At 39.5% G+C, this 16,502-nt stretch overlaps 1 pseudogene; it reads right to left on the reverse strand.

Moving 5' to 3' along the window:
- Positions 1 to 6,367: 6,367 nt before the first annotated feature.
- LOC104213453 (agamous-like MADS-box protein AGL62) lies at positions 6,368 to 16,496 on the reverse strand (annotated as a pseudogene).
- Between the last annotated feature and the right edge of the window lie 6 nt (positions 16,497 to 16,502).

Genomic DNA, 16,502 nt, shown 5'->3' on the forward strand with positions numbered 1-16,502 from the left:
AAAACAGTGAGGAAATAGTGATAAAAGTCCCGAAGGATTCAAACAATTGGCACGAAGCCCAAATATGGCAAACATCCTAAATCATGATGATAACAAATGTAACGACCCGACCGGTCGTTTTGAGATTCTGCACTTCGCTCGCCAGTTCTTGGGCATTACTTGCCCCATGTGGTGTATTATGACTTATGTAAATCATTGGTGTTGGGTTTCAGGTTAATCAGAATGAATTTGGAAGAATAGTCTCAGTTGAAAGCTTTGAATTTGAAAGGTTTGACCAAAAGTTGACTTATGTGTAAATGATCTCGGATCAGAATTTTTATGATTTGTATAGATCCATTAGGTGATTTATGACTTAGGAGCGCGATCGGAATTGGTTTTGGAGGTCCGGTGTGGAATTTGGCTTGAATTGGCGAAAGTAGTATTTTAGCGAATTCCGGTTGATAGGTGAGATTTTGATCCAAGGGTCGGAATGGAATTCCGAGAGTTGCTGTAGCTTTATTATGTGATTTGGGATGTGTGTGCAAAATTTCATGTCATTCGGAGGTGATTTGGTCGGGTTTTTGATCAAATGCGTGTTTCGGAAGTTTTTGGAAAACTTAGGCTTGAATTCGATGTGAATTGATGATTTTGATGTTGTTTGAGGTGTTTTGTTGATTGGAAAAGTTTAAATGATGTTATGAGGTGTGTTGGCATGTTTGGTCGGGGTCACATGAGGCTCGGATAAGTTTTGGAAGAGTTTTTGGAAGATTTTTGCCGTTTTGAGCATAAGCACGTAATGATCCAAATGTCCATTTTTAGTTCTCGAGATTGAAATTTGATTTCGAGACTTCCTAAATTTTGATAATGAATTATAGGACTGATCTGAAAAGTTTGGTCTAATTTCATCAAGTCGCGATTGGGTTTTTGACGCGAAACATCTGTTAATTGTTTAACGAGCGAAATGGATATCGCACTGAGCAAACGAGCTCCGAATTGAGTTTAGAATGAAGGTCTATGTTTGTATCATTATTTGTGACTCATAGGAACAAGAATCATCAAATTCCGAGGTCCCAGGCCCGATAAATGAATTTTGAGTAAAAATTATTTTCTGAAAATATTTAAGGAAAATAGAAATGAAATTTGATTAGAAAGTGATTATATCGGGTCCGTATTTTAGTTCCGGTGCCCGTTACAGGTCTTATGTATGGTTTAAGCACTTTCTGTAAAGTTTGGTTGAAAACGGACGTCATTTGACGTGTTTCGGACTCAAAATGGAAAATTTGATGTTTTATGAAATTTGAAAGAATTGTTGGATTTTAAAGCTTAATTCATGGTATATGACGTTATTTTGGCGATTTGATCGCACGGTTAAATTCATAGGATGTTGTTGAGTTAATGCATATGTTTGGTTAGTAGCCCCGAGGGCTCGGGAGTGTTTCGGAGTGATTTCGGACTTAGGAAAATTTGGAGAAAAATTGCAGAAATAGTACCCAGTGAACAGTACCGTGAACAGTAACCGCGCGTGAACAATGCAACACTTTTTCTTTTCACTAAAATGGCTCTAACTCCATCATACGAACTCGGAATTTGATGATTCTTGTTCCTATGAGTCACAAATAATGATACGAACATAGTCCTTCAATCGAAACTCAATTCGGAGCTCGTTTTGCTCAGTGCGATATCCATTTCGCTCGTTAAATAATTAACTCATGTTTCGTGTCAAAAACCCAATCGCGACTTGATAAAATTAGACCAAACTTTTCAGATCACTCCTATAATTCATTATTTAAATTCTGGAAATCTCAAAATAAAATTTCGATCTCTAGAACTAAAAATGGACCTTTGGATCATTACATGCTTATGCTCAAACGGCAAAAATCTTCCAAAAACTCTTCCAAAACTTATCCGAGCCTCATGGGACCCCGACCAAACATGCCAACATAATTCATAACATTATTCAAACCTCTTCCAATCATCAAAACACCTCAAACAACATCAAATTACCCAAAACTCATCGAATTCAAGCCTAATTTTCTAAAAACTTCCGAAATACACTTTCGATCAAAAACCCGACCAAACCACGTCCGAATGACCTGAAATTTTGCACGCATATCCCAAATCACCTAACAAAGCTACAACATCTCTCGTAATTCCATTCCGACTCTCGGATCAAAATCTCACCTATCAACCGGAATTCGCCAAAATACTAACTTCGCCAATTCAAGCCTAATTCTACACCGAACCTCCAAAATTACTTCCGATCACTCCTAAGTCACAAATCATCCCCCGAAGTTAACCGAATTATCGGGTTTCAAATCCGAGCCCTCTAACACGTAAGTCAACGTCCGGTTGACTTTTCCAAAACAAATCTTCCTTAAAGAGACTAAGTGTCTCATTTCCTACTAAAACCAATCCAAATCAACTCGTTCACACCCAACACTGATAATGAAGCATAAAGAAATAGGAAATGGGGAAAACGGGGCGGTAACTCACGAGACGACGGGTCGGGTCGGGTCACGACCCAAATCCCGAACCAGGTCGTGATGGCGCCTCTCGTGAAGACAAGGCCAGCCAGTCTAACCCAATTCGTCCTTTTAAATAGTTATTTAGCACAATTATAGTAAAACATGGTTTAATAATACCAAATAGCGGAAAATATAGATAAAATACGGAAACTCAGCCCGACACAGCCCTAACCGAGGTGTCACAAGTCATGAGCAACTAAGAAATCCTGACACAACTACACTAAATACGAAATCTGATACAATAGTTCGAATAACATAGAAATAATATGATAAAGGAGTCATGGGGGCTGCAGACGCCAACACCTACCTCGTAGTCTCCGAAACACCGCCTGGACTTGAAGGATCAGCTCTCAGGAGTGGAAATCTGCTATGCCTGAATCTGCACACACGGTGCAGGGAGTAATGTGAGTGCTCCGACCCAATGAGTACAACAACAACAACAACCCAGTATAATCCCACTTAGTGGGGTCTGGGGAGGGTAGTGTGTACGCAGACCTTACCCCTACCCTGGGGTAGAGAGGCTGTTTCCAAATAGACCCCCAACATCCTTCCCTCCAACAACTTCCCACCTTGCTCTTGGGGAGACTCGAACTCACAACCTCTTTGGTTGGAAGTGGAGGTTGCTTACCATCAGAGTAATAAATATAAATAATGGCTGAAAGTAAGAAAAACACGTAAAGGCACAAAACATTCTATACAGAAGTAGTAAAATCACTTAAAATAGTAATTCAGTGAAATATCAATGAAATCTCTTTTAAAACCAGTAAAACAGGTAATTTGGCAGTAAATAACAAGTAGAAATCTGCCCCTCGGGCACAATATCAATCACTCGGTACAGTATCAACCCCTCGGGCTACCTCTCAGAATAGTATCAGCCCCGCGGGCTCAGTATCAATCACTCAGTATAGTATCAGCCCCTCGGGCTACCTCACAATCATTCATATCTGCCCCTCAGGCATAGTATCAATCACTCAAAACAATGGGTACTCGCGCTCACTATGGGTGTGCAGACTCCGGAGGGGCTCCTACAGCCCAAGCGCAATAATAACATAAGGCCTGAAAGCCTTCTCACATCACTCATAAGGCCTGAAAGCCTCCTCACCTCACTCATGAGGCCTGAAAGCCTCCTCACATCACTCAAACCACCGCGTGGCATAAATAGTAACTCAGGCCCTCGGCCTCATATCACTCAGCATATCCTCACATATGGCCCTCGGCCTCACTCAGTCCGGAAATCATCATAAGCCCCTCGGGCATTTGTAAAACAGTAGTTCTCAGCCCGACATATCATTTAGAAATATCATTTAAGTTTCAAATCTGTATAAAGTGGATGAGCCTTTAAAACAAAAATTGTCGATGGGACTGAATTCAAATACAAGTCAAAACAGTGAGGAAATAGTGATAAAAATTCCCGAAAGATTCAAATAATTGGCACGAAGCCCAAATATGACAAACAGCCTAAATCATGATGATAACAAATGAGTGTCAGTAAAATATGCAGTAAAATCATCAATCGGGACGGACCAAGTCACAATCCCCAGTAGTAAAAGACCCCACGTGCATCATCCAGTGCGTGTCTCACCTCAATATAGTACTACGATGTGCAAATCCGGGGTTTCAAACCCTCAGGACATCATTTACACTCATTACTCACCTCAGACCGGCTATTTCTTTAATCCGCGACGCCTTTGCCCCTCGAATTGGCCTCCACGTGCGTCGAATCTTCCCAAAATCACAACGAATATGTCACATAATGCTAAAGAGACAATACCCAATCGAAAGCACTCGAAAAATATCAAAATTCACGAATTTGGCAAAACCCGAGCCCCGGGACCACGTCTTGAAACTCAGAAATCTTTACATCACCGGGTTCCTTATCTCTCCACGAGTCTATACATACAAAAATCTCTCAAATCGGAATACAAATGGCCCCTCAAATCCCAAATTTAGAATTTCAATTTCAAGCCCTAATTTCTTACAATTTGGCTATATTTTCATGAATTTCAAGGATGATTTCACAATATAATCGAGTATTGAGACCAAGATTCTTACCTCAAGTCAATTCCTCTTGAATCCCTCTTTCATTTCCTCCAAAAATCTCCAAAAACAGGCAGTCATGGGTAAAAATAGACCCAAATCGAAACTCGGAATTCAGAATTCTTATTCCTATGAGTCACAAATAATGATACGAACATAGTCCTTCAATCGAAACTCAATTCGGAGCTCGTTTGCTCAGTGCGATATCCATTTTGCTCGTTAAACAATTAACCCATGTTTCGTGTCAAAAACCCAATCGCGACTTGATGAAATTAGACCAAACTTTCTAGATCACTCCTATAATTCATTATTTAAATTTTGGAAATCTCGAAATAAAATTTCAATCTCTAGAACTAAAAATGGACCTTTGGATCATTACATGCTTATGCTCAAACGACAAAAATCTTCCAAAAACTCTTCCAAAACTTATCCGAGCCTCGTGGGACCCCGACCAAACATGCCAACATAATTCATAACATTATTCAAACCTCTTCCAATCATAAAAACACCTCAAACAACATCAAATTACCCAAAACTCATCGAATTCAAGCCTAATTTTTTAAAAACTTCCGAAATACACTTTCGATCAAAAACCCAACCAAACCACGTCCGAATAACCTGAAATTTTGCACACATATCCAAAATCACCTAACAAAGCTACAACAACTCTCGGATCAAAATCTCACCTATCAACCGGAATTCGCCAAAATACTAACTTCGCCAATTCAAGCCTAATTCTACACCGGACCTCCAAAATTACTTCCGATCACACTCCTAAGTTAAAAATCATCCCCCGAAGCTAACCGAATTATCTGAATTCACATCCGAGCCATCTAACTCATAAGTCAACATCCGGTTGACTTTTCCAACTTAAACCTTCTTAAAAGAGACAAAGTGTCTCATTTTCTATCAAAACCAATCCGATTTAACTCTAACACACTGAATACTGATAACGAAACATGAAGAAGCATAAAATGGGGAAAACGGGGTGGTAACTCACGTGACGACGGGCCGGGTCTTCACAGGTCTTCACAAGATGGCCAATTCTGAAGCAATTATTTTCATATTTAAAGCTTGATTAGTTGAGTATTTTAATAAAGAAGTAGCATGTCGTGATCTTTTATATATAGAAAATTTGAGAAGGTGTTGTTTTTGTATTAATAATCTCTACTATCTTCTTCCTTGTGTCAATGAACAAGTTAATTGTTCTAGTGACAAAACTAATTAGTATTACTACATTAATTAAAAAAAAATAGTGATGAAAGAATTCGGAGTTGCAGAATCATTTGCAAAAGATTGCATTTTGAACAATTGTATTTCTAGTAGGTATTGCTAGGTTTATGTCAATCTCAATTTTATTGTGCTTACAACAAGTTCAAGTGTGGAGCAGTAATTTCGTTGTAATAAAGGCAGGATTTCTTAACAAAAATATAATCACTGGGAAGTAATTAATAACATGATAATAGCAGATAAAAGGATTGCAAAATATTAACAATTACTAACATATTTATTTATATGGGCAAATGTTGTTGCTCATATATAGGCAATCAATACACAAACTGAGAACTTGAAAAACATATAGCAAAGACCAACTAGTGAGGTACTCGTTGGCTTTAGTTAATAAAAAGAGGGGCAAAAAAAGGCAACCCGGTGCACTAAGCTCCCGTTATGCGCGAGATCCGAAAAATGACCGGACCAAAAAAGAATTAATACAACCCAACTGAATCATCCAAAGTTATGGTTATGAAAATTATTTGAAGCAACCACGTTTCGATCTGGTTTGATATCATAGTTGTCAAAAATTCCATTACCATTAACACCAAAATAAGAAGAAGAATTAGCAGTCTTAACCATAAACTTGTTGGATACTTGTATTATTTATGCAAACACTAATATAAACAATAGACTCATACTGTCAAAGTCAAGGTGAAGAAGCTGAGAAAGAATGCCAAAAAGGAGAAGAAGCTCATTAGATCTGGATAAAAGCTAAAACTAAACTGGTCATGTTGCACTCTTTCTTTATGTTTTAAAACCTCCGTTGAATCCTTTAATTGTTCAAGTTCATGCAAGCCAAGTTTACTTATTGGAGCTTCCCACCAATATTGACTTTGACTATTTTTCCTCATTTGATCAAATGATTCTCCTCTTTTCTTCTCAACTTCAAGCTCAGCAAGAATCTGAGTTAACTGCAAATTGAGCTCACGAACACTAGCAGTTCGATGAGCCTCAACAAGATGAAGTGATATTGCTTCCAGGAGACTCTCGGCTCAACAGGAAAGGTAATAATATCAGAAAAGAAATAAGAGAAAAGACCTGTGACAACAAAAGATACCAGAAAGAAAATAACCACAGCAAATAAGTGAAAGGACAATAACACAAAACTATGCAAAACAACAATGTGAATACAACAAAGACCGCTAACAAACCTAAACAAAATTCTATCCGACTACCCAGTACAAAGAGGGAATAAATCTCGACTACCCCCTAGCCTACCACCCTAATGCTCGACCTCCATATGTTCCTATCAAGAGCCATGTCCTCGAAAATCTGAAGCCGCGCCATGTACTACCTGATCACCTCGCCATATTCATCAATATAACTAGTTCGAAATTACTAAATAAGTAAGAAAACAGTCATTAGCATATACCACCATTTTAAATGTGAATTGATGTTTTATGCGTTGAAGATTTTAAAAATGTATAGACAATGAGATCACTTATTATGTACATAATGTAATTACAAATAAATCTCTTGATAAATATTAATCGATAATCTGGTAAAATTAACCACTAACTTATCATCACAGGTTAAAATTCATTAAAAGTGCAAGAAAATCTTTGCAGTATCGGTGCATATAACTTAAATCCTTTAAATATGGGTCTCTTGCCCTCGAACTGTTCAAATATTAGAATTTTACTTAAATACATCGACAATATAAAAAAAATTCACTATGGGTCAGTCACCTTTACCGTATACAATGAAACCTGACTCCTTTTTAGAGTTACAGATCCCAATTTTTATAGAGAATTACATGTAAATATTTTGAGTGACCTAATGAGTAAAAAATGCCTTTAAAAAAGTACAAGAAAGTTCAAGATTTATGGGACAAAGCTCCAACAACAACTTTGAATGTTTGGTACAGGTAAAAAAAATTATTATTGGAGCAATATTTTTAGGGAAAAACTAAGCTCAATGCAGAAAAAGTTTGGAATGAAATCACTGTAAACTTCTTTGTTCGTTCACTTTAGGATGATAAAAACACCAAACCACGACAATAGCCTAAATTAATATGCATATTGTCTAGACGTCTGGTCGTACAAATTGCATAGTATCAATAAATAAACATTTCAAGTATTACTCAAATATAGTAGAGTATAGTATATTAGAACAAAAAATTAAAATAAAGTCTCGATATGATCAACCTCTTGACCTAAAATCGTAATATTTCTTGATTAACTCGGTTAATCAGGGAAAAATTATGTGCCCATGAGTGGCCATAGAAAGTCCAAGGCCTGTGATATTTTTAACATCAGCTTGGCCTCCATTAGATGAAGAAGCTCCAAGAAAAAATGCAGGAGTATTTGATGACTCAATAAATATTTTCTGCATTTGCTTTGTAACACTCTTTTTGAGTTCTTCCATTCCTAATTTCAACTGTTCCAATTCAGCATGTCCAAGTTCATTTAGTGGCCTTTCCCACCAATTCTTTCCTATTTTTGCCTTGTTAATTTTCACAAGTTCAACTTCATGTTTTTTCTCAAACTCCAATTGATTAAGAATCTCCATGAGCTGCTTATTCAATTCGCGAACATTTGCATTTCTATGAGCCTCAACAAGTTGACAAGTTGTAGAAGAAGAATTGCAGTAGTGCTACTAGGAATATTACGAGTAAGGAAACGATCGATAATAGACTCAACATTAGGATGACCAAAAGAGAAAAACTTTATGGCCAGGAGAAAAAACAATAATGGCTATTTCAACACCACAAAGTTTACAAAGTTCACTAGCTTTTTTGAAAAATCCAGAATGCCGTTTTGAGAAGGTTACAAGAAGGTTGCTTTCTTTTGACATTTTGGTCATTTGAATCTTTTGTCTACCTTTGCTCATCTTTCTTTCCATAGCTAAAATAAAATTTAATCTCTTCTTCCTTATGTAGAAGAGAAACTTATATAGCTTTTGTTGGTTTGGTCCAATTTAGGGAAGATTGTTGAACAACTTATTTTCATGGATTTTGTGAGATATGTGATTTTTGTTTCCATGATTTGAGTTCTCAAATTGGGGAAAAAAATTATTTCTCTTCAACGATGTGCTAGCCATTCATGTACATGTGTGAAAGTTCAATGAAACTCTACGAACTTAGTCGATGAGGTTTCTCGAAAATTGTGACGACTCGACCCATCGTCACGTGAGTTACCACCACGTTTCCCCCATTTTATGCTTCTTCATGTTTCGTTATCGGTATTCGGGGTGTTAGATTTAAATCGGATTGGTTTTGATAGGAAATGAGACACTTAGCCTCTTTTTAAGAAGGTTTAAGTTGGAAAAGTCAACCGGACATTAACTTATGTGTTAGAGGGATCGAATTTGAATTCTGATGATTCAGTTAGCTTTGGGGGATGATTTGTGACTTAGGAGTGTGATCAAAAGTAATTTTAGATGTCCGGTGTAGAATTAGGCTTGAATTGACGAAGTTAGTATTTTGGCGATTTTCGGTTGATAGGTGATATTTTGATCTGATAGTGGTAATGGAATTCCGAGAGTTGCAGTAGCTTTATTAGGTGATTTTGGATGCGTGTGCAAAATTTTAGATTATTCGGAGGTGTTTTGGTTGGGTTTTTGAACAAATGCGTATTTCGGAAGTTTTTAAGAAATTTAGGCTTGAATCCGATGTAATTTGATGGATTTGGCATTGTTTGAGGTGTTTTGATGATTGGAGCAAGTTTCAATAATGTTTTAAGATGTGTTGGTGCTTTTGGTTGAGGTCTCGGGGGCCTCGGGGTGATTTCGGATGGCTAACGGATGAGTTTTGGACTTAGAAAATATGCAGTAATTGCAGGTTCAGTGTTGCAGGATTTTGTTCTTTGCGATCGCAGGAGGTGCCCTGCGATCGCATAGGAGGATTTATGGGAGGCCGGAATTTTGGTCATTGCGATTGCATAGGGACGTTTGCGATCGCATAGATTTGGGTACTGAAGCATCGCGATCGCATGGCTACAGTCGCGGTCGCATAGTGTTAAGTGAACCTGGGGCTTGGATGTTTCTTGTTCAGTGCGAACGCAGGATCATGTCTGCGATCGCGTAAGGCCGGGAATTTATTCATTTCGATCGCATTAGTCTGGTCGCGATCGCATAGGCCAATTTGGAGGCCTCGGAAACTTGTGCTTCGCGATCGCAAGCCTGGGGCTGTGATCGCATAGAGGAAGGTACAATGCCTGGGCAGAATATTTAAAGACATTTCATCCCCGAGCTAAGTCATTTCTTTCACCATTTTTGGGCATTTTGAGAGCTACTTGGGAGCAATTGAAGAGGGATTCGAAGGAGATTGATTGGAGGTAAGTTTTATGAGTTAAAAATATGATTATATTGTAAAATTATCCTTGAAATTCATGAAAATATAGCCAAATTGTAAGAAATTAGGGCTTGAAAATTGAAATTCTAAATTTGGGATTTGAGGGGACATTTGTGGTCCGATTTGAGAGATTTTTGTATGTATAGACTCGTGGCGAGATAAGGAACCCGGTGATATAAAAATTTCTAAGTTTCAAGACGTGTGCCCGGGGCCCGGGTTTTGTCAAATTCGTGAATTTTGATATTTTTCGATTTCTTTCGATAGGGTATTGTCTCTTTAGCATAATGCGACATATTCGTTGTGATTTTGGGCAGATTCGTCGCACGTGGAGGCCAATTCGAGGAGCAAAGGCGTCGCGAATTAAAGAAATAGCCGGTTTGAGGTGAGTAATTGATGTAAATGATGTCCTGAGGGTTTGAAACCCCAGAATTTCACATCGTAACGCTATATTGAGGTGACTTGCACGCCGGATAACGGGCGTGGGGTAGAGCACCATTGGGAATTGTGACTTGGTCCGTCTCGAGAGATGTTTTTATCGTATTTTCTACTTGAACTAAATTGAGAATCATCCTTACTTGGATTTAATTGTTACATTTAGGCTTCTTGCCAATTATTTGAATTCTTCAGGGATTGACATCACTATTTTTGCATACATGCATATCATTTGATCTCAGTCCAATGTTTTAAATACTGTTTTGCAAACTCAGCCATCTTTCTAAGATTTGAAAACTTAATGATATTTCGGGCTGAGAACTACTGTTTTACAAATGCCCAAGGGGATTATGATGATTTCTGGACTGAGCATGGATTGGGCTGCGCGCCGCAGCAGTGTTATATTGATATTGAGGCCGAGAGCCTGGTTGATTACATTGATATTGAGGTCGAGGGCCTGGTTGATTACATTGATATTGAGGCCGAGAGCCTGGGTGATTATACTGATATTGATATGAGGCCGAGGGCCTAGATTTGATGCCACGAGATGGCTTGATATTGCGCCCCTCCGGAGTCTGTACACACCCCTAGTGAGCGCCGGCGACGATAAATAAAATGGATGGCCCGGGCTGCACGCCGTAGTGGGTACTAGAGAGTACCATCATATGCATTGCATTGCATTCATGCATTTATTTTTATTTGTTATACCTGTCTCAGTATTTGGTACTCTGATTTAATTGACTTGTTGCTTCACTATTTGTTGTTCTAAACTGCCAGTTATAGTTTACTTTGTATTTTTCCACGATTTCTTATTCTCAGCCTTTATTTATGTTTATTACTCACTGGGTCGGAGTACTCACATTACTCCTTGCACCTTGCATGCAGATCCAGGTACACTACAGGCTGAGTGAAGATTTGTTTAGCTGAGCAGCAGTATCCGGGAGTATCGAGGTAGTTGCATGGTGTTCACAGCCTTGATCTCTCCCCTCTATCTCTATCTTTCATTCGGCATTCTTCCTAGACAGACTTGTAATAGGTGGATATTCTGTATTAGAGGCTCATATTCGTGACACCGGATTCTATTAGGCTATGGTGTGGTATTTTAATTTAACTTCCGCATATTTTATTATTAATTATATACCTGAATGTAATGACTTAGTAAATTCCCAGTGATATTTATCTATAATCTAAATAAGAATTTGGGATAATATTGTTGAATGGTCGGGCTTGCCTAGCAGTGTGTTGGGCGCCATCATGACCGGGGTTGGGGTCGTGACAAAGTTGGTATTAGAGCCTAGGTTACTTGGTCTCGCGATTCATGAGCCGATTTAGTAGAGTCTCGCGGATTGGTATGAAGACGTCTGTATTTATCCTCGAGAGGCTGTAGAACCTTTAGGAAAACTTCACATTCTTGAATTCTTATCGTGCGTCCTTGATTCATCTTGAAAGGAAACTTTTGAAATTCCTTCCACGCGTTCATATGCGTGCATGAGCGCTCAGTATCAGATGTGCCTCGATGGCTTGTGATTCCCCGATCAAGGAGCGATGTGTTATATCTATGAGTTTATGGTGGGCCAGTCTGAAGGACTTGAGGTTGGATCTTTGCCTATGGCTGGAGCGCCGAGGTGCTGATTGTATAAACAAGTGTTTTTGAACTTATACGTTCGGTAGTGTCCCCTTCAGTGGAAATAACAGTTGTGGCTATGTGAGGAGTATGTTAGTACTACGAGGCGTATCCATATGAATTGGAAGCGACGAGAAGAGGACTGTTGAATGATGGAAGAATTAGTAGATGCTTGAAGTCTATCTTGATTCAAGTTATAGCCCGAGTTATGGGCGTTTGAAGAATCTTTTCAAGACTCCTAGTTGGGAGTGAAGTAAATTTTATGTTGCGGTATGAGTACAGACTCAGGAAGATCAAGTGACTGCATAATGATTATGGAGGTGGAAGGTATACAAAAATGTTATATTGAGGCAAAACAGGTGGGTTATCTCCCGCAAAGTGTGTTGAGGCGGTGTGATCCTCATGTGAATGACAGAAGATCTCATGTGCAAATGAATTGTAAGTGTTGAAGTTTGAAATTTTGGTTCACTTAAGAGAGTGAGTTTAACTGTTGCGAGATTGCCAAAGAGTTGAAGTACTAGATGAAATGTGTTTACACAAGCTTACAGAGGATTTGAGTTTAACCTCACTATGGTGTTGAGGCAACAATGGAGTATATGCGTTATGAGTATAGTGTGTTTTGATCTATAGCTTCGAGCCAAGTTGGGGAGCTTGCTATTGGTTAGCGGATTGTGCAGTTATGTACTATGTTAGTTCTGGTTTGATGCATGCTGGTGAATCAGTTCTGGTTGTGGAAATTGGGCCAAGAATGGCATGAGTGAAGGAAATTTTTTGACAAAGATGTCATGAGCTTGGATGAGTAGGAGATAAGTTTCGCTGTTTACGGTAAGCTGGTATTGTCTTCAGCGTCACCTAAGATCGATGTTTTGTAAAAAGGGCTTTGCGTCCTGGTTAATGATTCTTGATCGCTCTTCAGCGTTAGTGCGACCGGTGGTTTGGAGGTACGCTCCAACTATTGTTGTGGTAGGTTGTGGGAGTGTGTCCCACGGGAAGATTATATAAGTATGGCATGTGATCACTTGATTGATTAAAGATGTAAACCAAGTATGAAGTTTGTGATGGTGTCGTTAAATTGAAGATTCATGCCTGGAGGACACTTGGGCATATTGGGTTGTGAACTGGGGAGGATTACTCCGATTGTGATGGTTGTTCTTGTGTGTTATGAGAAAAATGGGAGTTATTATGGACCTTTGAAAGGTTATCAGACTAGTTCAGTGGTATCAAAATCAGCTTGAAGTCGGTGGATAGATTTATTGTGAATAATGGCTCTATATCAGGCCAGGTGTGTGCATTTTAGTAACGCGGTCTTCATGGATGAGTAGTTAGGTTAATGTTTCGTTGTCAGATATTTCGCGTAGTGATGCATTGCGCCGTGTGAGTTGTGAGACGGCTTGAGAAATTGCTATGTGTTGAGAATCCGCGAAGGAATGACGTTATATGAGCATCTTGGCTCTTGAAATTCAGATTGTACATCGCATCTCAGTTGTGCTTGAGTTTTGTAGCTTATAACGCTATATGTCCCTCAGAGATATTATTATGCACTTAGCATGCTTACGACCGATACTTGGTATTTTGTTGTAATGAGCAAATTTGGCTCGATGTGCATCTCCGTATGTGAGATCTATGTGTGGATCGGGTGGCACGCCGCCATGGGTATGTTATCTGTATCGGGTTTCACGCTGCAACAGTATGATGTTGAGTATAGTTTTCTATATGCTATTTTATATGCCTTGCTTACTGTTTTCTAAGGAAAGTCTGTATTAGTGCGTGGGATTGGTAATTCCTTCCAGAGTTCGTTTTTTTTATCCCGTTCGAATTGGTAGCCTATTGGCATATTGGAGCATCATATGCGGCTTTTGATTATATCTGGGGTGGCTTATTACCTAAGTAGTTCGTAATGGGTGAGACGAGATCATTGAATTCGAGATCAGTGCAATCTAAGTATATGAAGTAAATTAAGGGGCTAAGACCATTATTTGGTTCAGAATGAGGTGATAGTTCTTGCCAGAAGTATAGACCCAATGAATTGTTGATTCGGCGGTGTTATGAATTTATACAGATCTCATCCGTCGTATCGGTATTGTAAGAATTTGAACAAGACCTATGTGTGTCATGCAGAGCATGTGATGTGTCATGCTTTTCTTCTAGATGGGATCAATGGAAGTTCTTGACTAGTTAAGTACGTAAACGTTCATGGTTCGGAAAGGAGGTGAAGTCCTCATGTTACCTTAGGATGGTATGGTATATGGGATATGTTGTGAAGTATTGACATTTGCATGTGTAAGGTTACAGTTCAGTTCTGAATGGAAATTCATAACATTTTTAGGCAGTACGGGCAGCTTTAGGTGATTAGAGAAATGAGCTTCAGATGATTAGGGTGAATGATCTTCAGATGATTAAGGAAATTGTATTTCTAATCATAGTGATTTGTAGAGGGTATATGTTTCAGAAAAAGGTCAATGTGATTAAGTTGATGGCACTTCAACAGTCTTGCGGCACTTTAAGGCTGGATCGGCTGCTGATATTCGAGTTGCTTATATGGAACATGGAAATTTTAGAGTATTTATCGTGGGATGATTGGGTATTAAAGGTGTGCAGGTATTCGCACGGTGGAAACTGGAATCAGGTATGATGATTTGTGTGCCATATGGAGTTGGAGACTGGGAGTTCTCATGTACAAGCTAGGTTGTGGTGGTGGATCGTGTGGATTCGGCACCGTTTAGCGGCAATCGGGATTTGGAGGCTCGAGTGGATCTTTGTTTGCTGGTATGTTAGATTTATGATGTGATGTCGGAATTCAGACTGGTTGTCTTAGTGTTGAGTGATTCTGAACTATTGCGCTACGGGAAATACCGAAAATGCCACGGGTTGAGTGATGAAGTGCATTGGATTATGTTCTAGCAGAGTGGTTTATATTTCAAAGAAACAGCGGACGGTTGGGAAGGATTGCTTTCTTAATTGGGCATTCGTGATGGATGTCAGTGCAAAGGTTGCTATCATTAATTCAGTTCCAGTGTTGAGGGACTTTTCAGATGAGTTTCATATGGCTAGACATATCGTCGGGCGAGGTTGTTGATTTCGGTATTAATTTGGTGCCGGGCACCGGATCGTCTAGCTCCGATAGGAGTTGTAGTAGTGGAAGTCGAGCGGGATGAGTAATTGGCTGTTGCTCGGTGAATAACGTACCGGTTATGTTCTATCAGGTTTGTGTGGTGTGTGTTATTTGTTTCACCATGGGTGTAACGATTTGCTTTGGCTCCAGACATCAATTGAGCATGGTTGTCGATTTCAAGCATAGTGACTTGAGGTGTTTCATGTGGAGTAGTAATTGGATAGGATCGCGCGTTGCAGCAAAGCTGTGTAGAAACATGACCTTGCAGGTCAAATTTGTATGTCCTATTTCTATGATGTGAGAGAGGGTCTCAGCCTTGTGTTGTGGCAGTACTGGTGAGTTTGAGGTACAACTCTCTTAGTTGAGTCATTTTTATGATTTGAGTATGTTCGGACCGTTTCTTATTGGTGCACGTATTATGCAAGTTGTGGCTTAGGAATGTATTGAGCTCATCATCCTTCTCTTTCAACTCCTCATTCTTATTCATCAGATCATCACGGAGAGTTGGGAACAAAGCATCCTCACCAAGCATGCGAACCAGGGCCATGTGTTTAGTACATCACTCTCTGTATTTTGACTCCATCTTATATAGAGAGTCGTCCTCTTCTCCTTCCGAAGGGTGCTCTCAATCTCTAGGATGAGAGTCTGATAAACAGACAAAAAAGGGTCAGCAAAGGCAAATATCATAGAGGAAAAAAGAAATTGAAATGCTAAGAGAAGACTTACTTGTAGGGCCATCCCGAAAATGGCTAACGATAGGTTTGCATCCTTCAATGTCTGCAAGGTCCTATTCTCGGACTCCGCGCATAAGGGGGCCAAAGCCAGAAACAAACACTCCGAATTGACCAACAAGTTGAAACACAAGTGGATGGCAGTATTTCGAGTGGACCTTTCGGTCCTCACCTCCACTCGAGTAAATCTCTCCTCGAAAGCCCGTACGTCTTCAGGGTCGATATCGGAACCGGACCCGTCATCCTCCACAATGACCATTTTTCTTCTGCCACCAGCAGACGAAGAGCCAGCCTTGGCTGCCCCTGGTATATCCCTTTCCATAGCAACCTCCATTATCTCCAATGGCCTATCTTCCGCGACAACGTCTAGTGGAGGAGCGGTCCCCACAGCTGAAGGGCACGCCGCTTCTACGTCTACAGTTATTGCCCGCTTAGGCGTAGCCGAAGCCTCTACTAGTCGCCTTATCAATAAAGTCGTTTCCTTCTCACATGG

Source organism: Nicotiana sylvestris, chromosome 1 (assembly GCF_000393655.2).
Source record: "Nicotiana sylvestris chromosome 1, ASM39365v2, whole genome shotgun sequence".
NCBI classification, from domain to species: Eukaryota; Viridiplantae; Streptophyta; class Magnoliopsida; order Solanales; family Solanaceae; genus Nicotiana; species Nicotiana sylvestris.